The following is a 14,355-nucleotide window of genomic DNA, read 5'->3' on the forward strand; positions in this document are numbered from 1 at the left end:
AGTCTCTGTAGGACTCTTTACATTTTTCCGTATTTAAGACATTATTAGATGTATCATAAATGTCACAGTTTTGGAGGGAAGGAGCTAACCGCACAAAAGACCCCGTGTTCTTTCATGCACAATGATACATTGTTTTCCCTTTGATTCGTAAGAAGCCTGCGGTATGGCTCTCGCTTTGGGTAAATTACCCCTCTAACCACTGATGGTTTCACAGTGGCTAAACTGAAATCAGTCAACACCTTATGATTAAAGAACATCCAAACCGTTTTAACTTTCTGAATCAGGGCACATTTCCTTCTGGTAGGCTCAGTGGATGTTAAGGATAACAAATATTATAACAAAATATTTGCCACAATCTCTATTTGCATTAATTGGGCAAAGGCAGAACTGGCAGAGGGACCATGTTAGGTCCTCACCAAGTCTGTGCAGCTGGGTAAGAACTGACTCAACCACCGAACGGGCGTAATAAAGCAGCTCCTTTTCCTGCAATGACCAGTCTGCTGTCTGCCCAGTAGGAGGAACTCGACCAACGTCAGCTCTGTCTCCCTCTTGCCCTTTTATGGCGGATGGTCCTCTGCAAGTCACCCAAGTGCAATACAACACTGCACCCTAAAGGCCACTGCGTCACCCGTGGCCTCATTCTTCTCCCTGAGGTTTAGGAATCCCGTACTCCCTTCTCAGAGAATCTTTCCAGATGGGCCTCATCTGGGCGGCCCTGTAAGTGTGACTGGCTCACCACAATGCCTCAACGGCATGTCAGTCAGTAGGAATTACAACTGAAGTATGAGAGAGAGTCAGAGCTACCATTGAGTCCTAGAAGAGACGAAGTCTCCTCCCGAAGGGCCTGACTCAGGAGGGATCACGTGGCATCACTGATGACTTAGAAGCTCAAGCTGTTCTTACCCAGGGACACCGTGGTCACTGGTGCACAGGACAGGCGTTTCAGAGCAGCCCGGCCGACAGGGACCAAGTGGCCACGGGGCAACCAACTCAGGACGTTCTGACTCTAGGGCCGCTTAGGTCACTCTGCAAGGATCACGTTTCCAAACTGCACGTCCCTAGTAGGTGGGGTCCTACATTGCCGTTGTCCCTGGGGCGATGATGCAGCCAACATACACGCCACACTCGCGTGTTCCCTCTGGAGGGCCAGGCCTTTCCGAATCTGCCGAAGGAAGAGGTCCTCTGCGACCCAAGTACTAAGGAATGCTGTTTATGGGTGTGGGAGCCTCGCAAGTCTACCTGGAGATAAAATCCAGACTAAGGGCTGGAATTTCACACAACCTGAAACAAATTTACTTGGCGGGTTGGGGGGATGGCAACCCTTATCACACGCCCGAAGTCACAGGCCTCGTAAGAGGCAGGGCCCTATCTACAGGACTAGAAAGTCTATTATTCCCTTCCCTTTATGCCGTTTGCTCCCCGATCCTGATGGTTGGTAGTGATATGGAAATCCAGCTATTAAAGAACTAAATCAGTGATTGACGTTGGATAAACCAGCACGCGCCAGCCCAGCTGGAAGCACCAGAGAATATCGTCTGAGATCTTAAGTCTGCACCCCACAGCCTCCCATGCCCCTCCTGATGCCCTCCTCCTTGCAAACCCACCATGATGGAACTCCCTGACACCCTCTCATTCTCATGGTTAGCTGGGCTTTCCAAAAACTGCGTGATGATTTATGGCCGGGGGAACGTCCATTCCCCTCCTGGCGGCCCCAGAACAAGACAGGCAGGGAGATGCAAAGTGAGGAGACAGAAATCGGCGTTTCTGCTGGCAGAGCAGGGCCCGACTGTTCTTTGACGGGTCAGTAATTAATTGCTCCAGAGTGCTGGATAGGAGGCTTCAGAACTGTGCCTTGTAAATAGACCCTGGAGGGCGGGGGGAGTCACATCGCATGTAAGGTCATTAAGAGAATATTAGAAGTTATACTCCACTGACTCCCTCATTAACTACTAAGTGAGTCGTTCAGTCTTGGGGTTCTATTTCTATTCCCCTTCCTAAACGCAACTTTAACGATTTAAAATCCCTTCAACCCAATTATAGCCCTGTATTCTGATTAGGAACTCTGGCCTATTGTGAGTGAGAACCATTATCCAGCTACCCATAGCAAAATTAGCACTTAGAGAGGGTGCACTAGGAAATAAATCTTTCCTTGACGTTTCAAGACCGAGTCCTGGCCAATGACAACACACTCTGTTACTCTGGTAATGTGTAACTGAGTCGCACCTTGCCATCAAGGGCCACTGGTAAAAAAGAAAAGAAAAAAAAATCATTCAGAGGAAAAAAAATAACCTTAAGGATACAGGTGCAAAGAACTGGCCATGGTGTCGAAAGAGGAGGAGAAGTGGGCCGGGAGACGGGCCCTGCCACACAGGCTTGACTGCGCTCAGTCCAAGAGGCGCTGTGGGGAATTAAAGGGGCTGATGGGGCAATGCGGCTCCGGTTAGGAAATGACTCCTACTTCCCCACACGGTAGAGTGAGATGCTCTCCTACTTCGGGGAGGAAGAAGGGCTGCAACTAGCAAACTCAAAAATGCCTGTGGCGGACACAGAGGGAGGGTCCTTCGGCTCAGGCAAGGTCCGCCGACTGAGAAAAACGCACAATCTAAAAGTCGAGAGTTATGTTTTATTCGGTGCACTTTCTGAGGACCTCAAGCCCGGCACAAAGCATCTCGGATGATGCTGAGAAAACTGTTCCGAAGAGGTGAGGGGAAGGGGGGCAGGATATATAGGGGTTTTTGCAACAAAAGACCAGGAAGTCAGACCATCAAAAGATGACTGTTAATAAAAGAAAAGCAGACATCTCAAGTTAAGGAATCCAGAGTTTTTCTTTATACGGGAAGATGCAAGAGTCTGGGCTCACTGAGATCATTCCTTTGATGTGCACCTCAGCTATCCAGGGCCAGCGTCCTGTGATTTCTCATCCTGAGTTCCCTCAGGGCTCACCGTCTGGGCAGCTGTAATGTGATGGCTTGATGGCTTCAACACCCTTTGTTTACTGATACGGCGGCAGTGTTTTTGTTCTCAAGTCCAAGGTGGGTGTTCCTGGTCACTGGGGCCAGGGTCAGGGAGCCTCTGCTCTGAGCAGTCTAGGGGCTCAGGGGGCTCAGCTCCTTGTGTTTTTAGCATCTTTCTTCCAAGACTGCCCTGCGAGTAGATAAACAGCAGGTGGGGAGTCTGAAAGTGGCACAGGTAACCTCGCGAGTGAGGAGCAGACACCAGGCCACAACCAGTGCAGAGACTGCTGGAAAAGAAGCCCTGAGCTCTTCAGACACGGGGCACAAGGCTGAAGAGGGAGGCCGGCTGCAGTGGACGGGTAGCTCTCTGACATGGAGGCCCCCTCTGGTTCTTGTCTTTGTCTTCTGCACTCAAATGCCCAGAAGAATGAATCACTCTCCGTGCAGGGATTTCAGGTCTGTTTCTATGCCTTTCATGGTTGAGATCCCACCTAGATCCCTAGGGTCTCCTGATCATTAAGGCCACAAACAATACTGAAGGGGTCGCCCCACTAGACCCACCGGATCCACAGGAAAGACAGTGGGTGGAGGTGCTGCTTTGGAAAGGTTTCTGTGACCCTCTTTCGGTGGCTCAAGATGTTAGCGATCTGCTCGACCATCTACCAAGGGGCCCTGGGCTGGCTTCTCTTCCAACCCCAAATCAGGTAAAGAATTAGAAAGGCAGAGAGAGCAGCCGATGGGTGAAGGGCCCCAGGGCTGGGGCTGCCAGGCAGTTGCCATTCCCGTGTCCCCCTGAAACCAAACAGGAGGCACCCAGAGAGACCCCCCTGATGGAAAGGAGAGGGGACGGGATGCCGAGTCATGACTCCGTCTCTGAGTTATGTCTTCTTCTCCGACACTTCTCTGGCTCTCGTTCTAAATGTCTCCATCTCTGCCCCCCCACCCCCGCTATTAATCCGAAGGAGCTGTCATTACAATGCTCCCTAATTGCTGAAAGGTGATAGTTGTCTGCTGGTTCAGCCCGATTGTAACAAATGCTGTAAATAAACACCACAATTTCCCCCAACCCAGCAGCGTGCTGGGGAACAAAGTGAGGGCAGGGCACACAGACACACACACAGACAGACACACACACACACACACACACACACACACAGTCTTCTCAAGCATATGGGGGCTATCTCATCACTCTAACCTCCCTGACTTTTTTGTTCTCTCACTCTAGTTGTTTCCATGGGAACCACAAAAATAATAATAATAATCATCACAATGAAAGAAGAGGGAAAGCCTGCTGCGCTTCTGCTGAAAGGGGCCTCTATTTACCAACACCTGGAGCCCAGCGTGTCCTCCAGGGATGCTCAATGCTAGCCAGATAATTCAGCCCTTCCTCAGCCCCCACTGTATGGCCCTCCAAGTCGCTTTCCAGGCCCTCTCAAAGAGAAGGGCCAAGATCGTGGAGGGTTGAGACTCTCACCGGGAGAAACGGGGTAGAGACACCAGAGCAGCAGGGGTGAGAAGGCCTGGCCCCGCGGAGACTGGCTAGGGCCCCTGGGGGAAACCAGGAGGTCTGTCAGAGGAAGGCTCCCTGGGGCCACGGAGAGCCCGGGGTGCTCAGAAGAGCGCGGAATGTGGAACCAGAGATGGGGCTTTCCAGCTTACTCTTCCCTCTTTCTGCCCAGCCAGCCAGCAACCAATAAATATTACTTGTGACCCCCATCGTCCATGAGCAGGGCTGGTCACTGGCACGATATAGCTGTGGGATGCTCCCTGTCACAGCCCTCACGGAGCACACGGTCCCACGGTGACACGCACAGCAGTAAACACGCAACGCACAGCGCGGCCAGCACCCATCATGGAGGCTGGTACGACAGAGCCATTCGACACAGGTGTGTTGACTGACAGAAGCTTCTGTGATGGGCGAAGTTCAGGGTATAATGCAACTCCTAAAAAGAGAAGAGCGTGTGCGCGTGTGCGTTAAGGGTCTCTGGAGTAGCTGATGACTGCAGCATGAAGGCAAGCAGGAAGCAGCCGGGTCAAGTGTGTTTGGAGGAGGGAAGGAGGGAGCCCGACCCCATACCTGCTGCACGGCTGGGCAGACAGATGGAGGCATACATCCGTAAGCCAGATCTCTGTTCCAAGTCGTGCGTTCTTTCTGGTGCACCGTGCTCTCTGTAAGGGCAACACATGGACTCAGCCAGCAGTGTGACTATGACGGACCTTCTGACTGGTGTCCAGGCGGAAAGATCAGCATCACAAAGGCTAGAGGCAGGAGAGGGCCTGGGAGGAAGCTGCCAGAATAGAATGTGGGTTGTGGGGAGTGTGTTGGGGGGATGAGGTGGTAAAGATACGAGGGTGGAGGTGAGAGGTAAGAGGACATCAGATGGTGAAAGGACGAGGGCCCCTGAAGCCCCATTACGGGGGTGGGACTTCATCCTGAACACAAGGAGAAAACCAACGAAAAGTTCTAAACAGTGAGAGGACAGAATCGGTATTCCATTCCAAAGGCCCTCTCTGGCTGCAGCACGGAGAATGAATCAGATCAGATCCAGCCTAAGGTGGGAAGATCAGTTAGGGGTGGTGGTCCCAATGAGAGGTCAAGGCTGCTTGAACAAGCCAAGCGGTGGTGGGAGAGGAGGGCGTCAGGGTTGAGGGACACTTGGGAAAAAGAGACAGAGGAGCTGGGACGATACCAAGGTTTCTGACTCGGTCCTCGGGGTGAGAGATCGCTGTACGAGAAGCAAGTTTGGGAGAAAGCTCACGGAATGAGTTTCAACCTGCTGAGTGTGAGGTGTCTGTGGTCTCTACCTAGAGAAGGACAGGGATGGAGGGTCCAGGGAGAGACCAGGCTGGAGCTACCGACTAGCGAGTCATCAGCATGCAGATGGCACCGGAGCCCAGGCTCAACAGTGAGCCCCAGGGGGACACCAACACTTCCACGACTGTCACGGAAAGTTGAGCCGCCAAGATACCAGCTTCAGTGACGTGGTGGCAGCCAAGACTAGGCACAGTGAGGACCAAGTGTGAGCTGGAGGACAGACATCAGAGCAAACAAAGCCAGGGAAGAGACAAAACACAAGCTGGATGTGGAATCAAGAAAAGGGTTTTATCGATATTTTAAAATACGAAATAGATTTGATCACCTTCAACTGCTGAAGAGTAACAATAGAAAGTAAGATATTAAAGGCATCAGAAAGAGAGGACAGAAGATAAAACAAGGTGGCCAAGAAGACGGGGGTAAATGAGGCCCCAGCATCACTGGAAGACAGAGCTTTGGCTGGGAGGGAAACAGCTTTTTCTTTTACGAGGACAAAAGATGGAAAGGAAGGAGGACTCACAGCTCCAGTGACAAGAGGTTAAGAAAGTTCTTATGTGATGGCATATGTGTATTTTTTTCTCCAGTCATCCATTTTCAACAAACATTTATTAGGCACCTACTAGAAAGTGTACTTGCCGAGGATACAACTCACCTCTTTTGACCTCTTGAAACAGAGGTAATGGTAAATTTAAACAAGTAATAAAAACACGTGGTGTCATAATCAGGAGGATCAGGAAACTAGGAAAAGACAGGTATCAGGAAGAACCTCTGAGAAAAACGATGTTTAAGCAAAAAGAAATTTGCCAAAGGAAGAAAGGCCAAGTTAGAGGCAAGGTAGTCCTCTGGGAATAAGAGACAAAAGTAGGATTAGGAGGGTTAAGTATTATGGAGAAGACTGGAAATGGCCATTGTACAGATGGGGGAGGTGACAAAACAGGGAAGTTCAGAACTGCCAGGGTTTTTTGCTGTTGCTTGTTTGCTTGTGGGTCTAGGTAAGATCAGAGATCGTGTCTTTACGGAGACACCGCTGTAAATAACTTTATGATTTTCTCCAGCAGCACCCAGGGTACACTCTGATGACGTAATTCTTTTTCTGGAATTGAGTTTGGCCAGGAGAGCCTGAGCCAGGGACAGTGGGATAAGGACGCTGAGAATATTGGCGACTGTAGATGAGGCCACGGACCGTCCCATCTCTGCTGGATGCGGAAGGGAGTGAAGAAAGGATGAGACTGAGTCAGGGAAGTAGAGCTGTCGAAGCACCCTCAGTTTCAGTGCCGTCGAGGAGGAGAAGGAACTAGATGAGCGGGGTTGGGGAAGGGCGGGAGGCGTGGTCAGGGCACAGGGCATCTGACCCCGTGGTAGAGCCGGAGAATCGTGCATGACAGTGAAGCTCAGCGGAGAAGCGTGCATGGAAAGCTAACACGGAAGGGATGTGAAGTTCACTTGAGACGAGAAGGTAAAAATACTGAATGGGCAGTGCCAGCTGAGTCATCACCAAACAGGGCCCGAGGCAGGCCTGAGCAGAGGGAAGACTGCGACCCTTGGGGGAACCTTTCTCTCTGCCTCAGCTTCTTTTTTTTTTCTTTCACACATTTTCTTTATTTTTTATTTAATTTTTTATTTCATATTGGAGTAGAGTTGATTTACAACGTTGTGTTCGTTTCAGGTGTACAGCAAGGTGATCCAGTTATACAGGATTCACGCACTCCTATGTTCATTGCAGCCCTATTCACGATTGCCAAGACATGGAAACAACCTAAATGTCCACTGACAGATGAATGGATAGAGAAGATGTGGTACATATACACAATGGAACATTACTCAGCCATAAAAAAGAATGAAATAATGTCATTTGCAGCAACGTGGATGGACCTAGAGATTGTCATACTAAGTGAAGTGAGACAGAGACAAATATCACATGATAGCGCTTATAAGCGGAATCTAAACTAATGATACAAATGAACTTATTTACAAAACAGAAACAGACTCACAGTCTTCAAAAAGGAATTGATACACACATATGCCCTGGCTTCTTATAACCACGATACTCTTTATTTCCCAGAAAAGTTGTGAAGGACAAAGGAGCCCTCACGTGAGAAAGTTATTTGCAAGTGGTTGACCGCTGTGCAGATTCGATGATTTTATTACATATAGAAGATCGTTTAAATGCTGTTCTTATCCTGGAGTCAGAATGCCTGGCTCACAGCCTCATTCCATTATTTATTCATTCTCTGCCCTCAGTCTCTCGGTACCTTGTTCTGTCTGTGAATGGGGATGATAACGTTACCTACCCTCAGAGGTCGTCGTGAGGATTAGATGAAACGATGCACATATACACATGGCTCTTGGGAGAGTGTTCGGCACACGGCAAGGGCTCTAGAAATTATAAACAATATAGGTGACTTTCACCTTCTGTGGGCCAGCCATTGGGATATGTCACCCACTATTTTGATGGTTTTTCCAGATGTTCTTTCAGACAAGTGTTAGTAGATGTAAATAGCTACTCTGGCTTTGAAAAGAGATACTGTCCCTCCTATTGGGAAAAAGGGATACTGTCCATCTTGTTGGGCAGTGAAAGAAGGTCTTACTAGAAAGATGCTAGTGTCCCATCACCATTGGCAACAGTGGTCCTGCAGCTTTTAGTTATTGGAAAATTAAGGGAGGACTGAATACCGCTGGCTTTTATCTTCTGTGATGTGTTGAGGTGCTTGCTTGTACGTCTGTGTGCCTGGTTTTCCCAATGATGCATCCTCATTCCCAGATCTCACCATTCCTCGTACCACTCTTAACCCTACACAGCTCGAAAGCCCAGATGCTGCCCTGCCTTCTGGCCCATAGGGTATTCTCTCTCTAGAGCCTGTACCAAAGTCCTGAGCACCCACTTGCATAACCTCTTACAACCTTGTACTCCTTCTTGCGCTGAACTTGTGTCCCTTCCCAACATTAAACAGCCACCAGGACCGGGAAGGGATGGGGTCCTCGCCTTCCAGCCGCGTGTCGTTTTCTAGGTCCGGCAATGGGGTTGCGTGGATGTTAGTATGACAGATGCTGCTGGATAAATTCTCTTCATTGCCACTTGTCTTAAGCTCCCCAACTATTAGATCTCTATGCCACCTCTCAGAAACAGCAGATACAACAAGCACATTTCACAGTTTTCTGGGATTACAATCCAAACCAAGGCCTGTTAGCAAGAGAAGACATTTCCATGGAGATGCATCTGAAAAGCTCTCAGGTTAAGTTAAGAACCTGCAGGGGCTTCCCAGCTCACAGGCAGAATAGGTCAGTGAAGCTTAAAGGGCTTACCAGCGCCCATGAGAATACAGAGAGGAAATGCAGCTAAAAGGTAAGCAGACAGATGGCTGGCCTCCTCAGCAGGACTTCTGGTTAGCTCCTGGCCCTAGCCAATGTTGTACCACGCCCAGCGGTGGGCACGGCCCTCCCCAGAAGTAGCCTGTTGGCCCGAACGATGAGAGTGGCCTTTGTCAAGCACAGCCGCCTCCCCTTGGAGGCTGGAGATTTCATGCTCATGTTCAAACCCAATGATGATATTTTGGCATGGCATTTTAGCACCAAGACAAGGTAGATGAGCCCAGTCTGTTCTCTGAAAAGCAGTCCATTTGAGTGGGCCATGTGGGCACAGCTGGCGGACGCCTGCTGCAGGGCTGCACCGTTAGTCACCTGACAAAATTAAAGATGCCCTACACAGGCTGGAAGCTCACTCTCAGTTGCCTACCCAACGGGAGGGCCAAGGGCAACTGATTTTTCAGCATTCTTTCATGTAAAACTCACCGAGCTTCAAAATGACTCCAGAATGAGGCTTTGAAGGCTTGGGATCTGAGGCCTATGAATTCAGTTAATATATGAAGAGGAATTCATGAAACTCTTCCTGTTTGATCACAACCCCTCTTAACATCCAAGTACTCAGCACAAAGTACATTTTCCCCATTCAACCCCTATTCATTTTTATGAATTCAACAGGGCCTATAAGAAAGCACCAGATTTTGAAACAAAAGACCAGCTGCAGAAGTACAGGAGATGGAGCATTGCCTTAAACAATCCATGAAAAAAAAAAAAAAAAACACCTTATATTATTGGCATTAACTCTAAATCAACCAAAAGGTGTTATGTGAATTCTGCAACCTAAAGGATGCTCAGACTGTATTAACTGGAGCATCAAATACAAACCCAAAGCAAGCAGGCTTCCTTTGTGCTTCACCCTGGCCAGACCTCAGGCCAGAGTGTTCTAGTGCATGAGGACAGGGCAACCAGGGGTAGACAGAGGTCAGGAAACAGGTCCCTTCCAAAGACTGCAGATCAAATACGGCTTATGCACCCTGGAAAAGAGAAGTTCGGGGGCACAATCGCTAAGTAAGTGTGAGAAGGCCTGCCGTGTAGAAGAGGAATTAGCTGACATCTACTTTAGAACGAACGGGTATATTTTGTAAGATAGGAGATTTTGACACAGAAAAAGAAATGAAAACAAAAAAAGGACAACTTTCTAACAACAGTAGCTGACAATGGAAACAGCGGCTGTCCCGTGAGACAGGGGAGCACGACAGCACCCTCAACAGCGTCATCACACCAGTGACGACGGGACCAAGAGCGACGGAAGCACCATTTGGGGAGCATTCAAGAATTTTCCTAACATACTAGAGTTTATCATGGTGACGCTGGCATCCGACGCCAGGTCAGTTGATTCTATATCCTAAGCTCACATCCACTACATTTGATGACCTCCATGCCTCCCTCACAGCGTCTGAGGAGGATTAAAGGAGAAGATGCCCATCCAGCACTAGAGGGGCAGCTGGCAATCGAGTCGGTGTTCCTGAGTATCAACTCTTTTTGTTACTGGTATCGTGAATTTTCATTTCTGTGTGTCACAGATGCCACTGGGTGGGATGGACCAGGTAGCTTCCTAGGCCTAATTCTAAGGCCCCCTGGTTCTCTAACACACGTGCACGCCCTCTGCAGCGCCTCTCTGCTCTGGGCTCTCACCAAGCCCTTCTCCCCGTGCTGAGTGCACCCAGGATGCTGGTGGTCCTACTATCATGCAAGGACCGAGTGTGTGTCTCTGCAGAGTCAGCTCGGATACCCTTGAGGTTCTGCACCTAATCCTAAAGTTGGACTTCTCTTTATTCAAATCCCATTCAGAATTGGCACAATTCCATTTGCTGACTCAAAAAGGGGAAAGAGGTTTTGAAAAGGCTTATAACAAAGGCTCATAAGCCTTACAGATCAAACAGCTCTTAAGGAACAACATTTTGATGAGTTAAGTGTAAAAGAACCAGAAACATATGGATTAAATTCCCCTTGAAATTTGAATGCATTTAAAAATTAAAGGGAAAAGCACTTGGGCAGAATGCACTGGGGCCCTTTACTGAATCTGAAACATTTAGAAAAACAGCTCGAAAATCTTGCCCAGATGAGGCAGCTCCCCATTTCTATCTGGCTTACTTTAAGTGCTGGGTTTTTTTTCCACCTCTCTTAGGAGACTATTTCAGATCCCCAGTTTCCCTCCTTTCCTTCTCCCTTGACGGCTAACTGCTAATTAGCGAGATATTTGTGCGCCGGAAGAATCACTTCACTTCTGAAATGGCCAGAGCCTGCCCGCTGCTGGGACCATGCAGTGGCACTCGCCCAAGGACCCCAGCGCTGAATGCATGGCAGCAGAGCACCCAGAGCCGCTCAGGGGGAGGCTGTGCTCTGCTCCCTACACGTGCCATTGATTTGCTCAGGGCTAAAGACCTGCACCCGTGGGTGCCAGCCCCCATTCGCTTGAGCCAGCCTCACTACACCATGCAGTGCTCGTTTGAGATCCTTGGGAAATGAAGGCTACGTAGGCAGGGCTGCACGCAGAGATTAAACTCGATTACCAGGGAGACAAATACTGTTAGACCTGATGCGTCTATCTGGCCTGCCCGCGTGGTCCAGTGCAGCGAGCTGCAAAGTACCCACATCATTCAGCGCAGCTGGGGATCCACTCACACGGGGAAGAAAAGTTCTTCCGTTTGTATTTACTTTTCAGTGCATGCTTTTCGCATTTCTTTTTTTTTTTTTGTAAACGTTTGATAATTTGCTCGATATGTATTAGTATAATGGTACAGAGATTTGACTTGTCAATAAATAGGCATAGGGAGTTCCCTGGTGGTCCGGTGGGTAAGACTCCGCTCTCCCAGGGCAGGGGGCCCGGGTTCGTTCCCTGGTTGGGGAACTAAGATGTTCCATGCATGCTGCAACTAAGAGTTTGCATGCTGCAATTAAAGATTCCCGCATGCAGCAACTAAGACCCGGGGCAGCCTAAACAAACAAACAAATAAATAAATTTATAAAGAAAGAAAGAAATATGCATATATTATGGATGACACGCAAATATAGGTTATGTATGCACCCACGTATATAATGGGGGAATATGTATTTTAAAAAAATATTTGTTTTATTTTGTATGGTTTGTTTTTCTCTTGGAGGATGCAAGCAATCAAAAAAATTTAAAGATCACTGTCTGGTAAATCAAGTGTCGGCCTTGGGTCAGACTGACCTGGGCTCGAATTCTGCTTCTGCCACTCACCAGCCCGATGACCTTGAGGAAGATGCTTTGATTCTCTGAGTCTCCATTTCCTCCTTCGGAAAATGAACATTTTACTGTCTTCAAAGTTTGTGGCAGTTTACTGTGGGGCTTAGGATGAAGTTGAATCCAATGTACCTGACAGAGTCCCTGGCTCATAAAGGCTCAGCAAAGGCGTTTGGTATTGTGTTTTCTTCTCGCTGTTTCCACTTTGTAGTTATGCATTTTCTAAAACTCTGAACTTTCCTTGAAATCAGACTTCGGTAAGCGGAGAGTACATATTTCAGATGGTCATTCTGAATCAGAGAGGACTGAGCCAGAAAAGGCTTAGTTATCTGTTTTTCACTCATCACATTTGTCAATGGATGTTTACGGAGCTTCTGACAGGCAAGAACAATTCCTAAGTTTGCTCACCCTCTTTTTCTGAGGGTCTAGACCAACTCTCCCTGTGCTTTTTCAAGTGTTAACGAGTCCATAGGGTTGGTTGTTAACAATGACAGATATTCCAGTAAGGGTAATGTGTGGATATGAATCACTGGCTTCTCACGTCAGCTCAACAGGAAGATAGCAGCTGCAACTTGCCCATGGACCTAGAGAAGTTCTCTCTTAAGTGGATACAAAAGGCAAAGAACCGCAGTCCACCCTGTCTCTTCGGTGCTGCATTTTGTTACATTTGTCATGAAGAGTTTCTTCACTTACAAGCAAATGTGAGGGATGATAAGGATACGGGTGATAAAACGACATCAAAAACAATATTGACAATAAGGTGTAGTGAACATGTAATGGGGCTTTACTGCTGCACAAAAGACCCTTCATAAATCTTATTCATTCTTCAATGTGACCCAATAGGTATCACTATTAATTTACAAATAAGGAAAGTGAGGCTGAAGGGAATCATGCAAAATTCATTAGAAAATGATGGTCTGGGTCTCAAACACATGGGTTCATAATCAAACCCCCCCAAACGTAAGTTATTCTTCATCAGATGACCTCTTTTCTACATAGAACTGAAATTATTTTGTTAACTTATTTGCTTTTTTGTTTCCCTATTCTCCATGAGAACGTTGACTCCGGAAGAGCAGGAAAGTTGACCAGCTCGCCACCATGGACTTGAGCCATGCCTTCCACATGGTTGGCCCTCAACAAGTCACAGTGGTGAATATGGTTTCTTTCTCCAACCTTGGACCACAGTGGGGTCAGCAGATACAGCATGTGGTCCAAATCCCACGCACCCACGATTTAAGCACACGAAGTCGAACTGGAATCCAGCCATGCCCACGTGACTGCACCTCCTTCAACGGCTGAGCTGAGGAGGTGCATCAGAGACAGGACAGTCTACAAAGCCTAACATATTTACTATTTGGTCCTTTGCAGAAAAAGTGTGTTGACCTTGGGTTCACAAGAACCAAGTCGAGATTATGGATGAAGAAAAGGCATATTTAGCAAGCAGGACCATGGATGAAAGCAGGTGACGGCTGCAGGACAACTGCTTCAACACACACTCATTAGGTCAGATTAATGCAACTACTTAGCATGGAATGTATGGGGTGATCGATACTATCGTGTCCCTACTTTAAAAAAATAAATGATGAGAGTATGTCATTGATTACATACCCACCAATGCTATCAACATTTACCTTAGCACAGATAAATGCCAGCAAGATAAAGGTTACCGATTGCATTAGAAGAATCAGATTTTCACCCAATTCTCAATCATTCTGAGACAGATTAATAAGACCTTTGCTGGACTTTCTCCTCTCTCCTGATTTCTGCCTTTTGGCTGTTCGGCTTTTCCTTCAACCTTCCACTGGGAGGGTGGGCTAGGGAAAGAGTCATCCATCCTTTAATCGAAGCACTTGTAAACCCTTCTGAAAAATGCTATGTGCTAAAAAAAAATCTTCAGAGATAATGAATAAACACTTTATTTTTAGATTTCTGTGTGGATTGCAATTATCTAGACTCTCCAGGCTAATAATAGCTCAGAAAATCCAGAGCTGTTTAAAGATGACAGGGGCTTTGTCTGA

General features: G+C 47.9%; 1 protein-coding gene across 4 annotated transcripts in view; it reads right to left on the reverse strand.

Moving 5' to 3' along the window:
- Positions 1-14,355, reverse strand: part of NTM (neurotrimin) — a 929,065-nt gene that overhangs the window by 227,606 nt on the left and 687,104 nt on the right. The gene's annotated exons all lie outside the window — the stretch shown is intronic.

This window comes from Phocoena phocoena, chromosome 8 (assembly GCF_963924675.1).
Source record: "Phocoena phocoena chromosome 8, mPhoPho1.1, whole genome shotgun sequence".
In the NCBI taxonomy this organism is placed as follows: domain Eukaryota; kingdom Metazoa; phylum Chordata; class Mammalia; order Artiodactyla; family Phocoenidae; genus Phocoena; species Phocoena phocoena.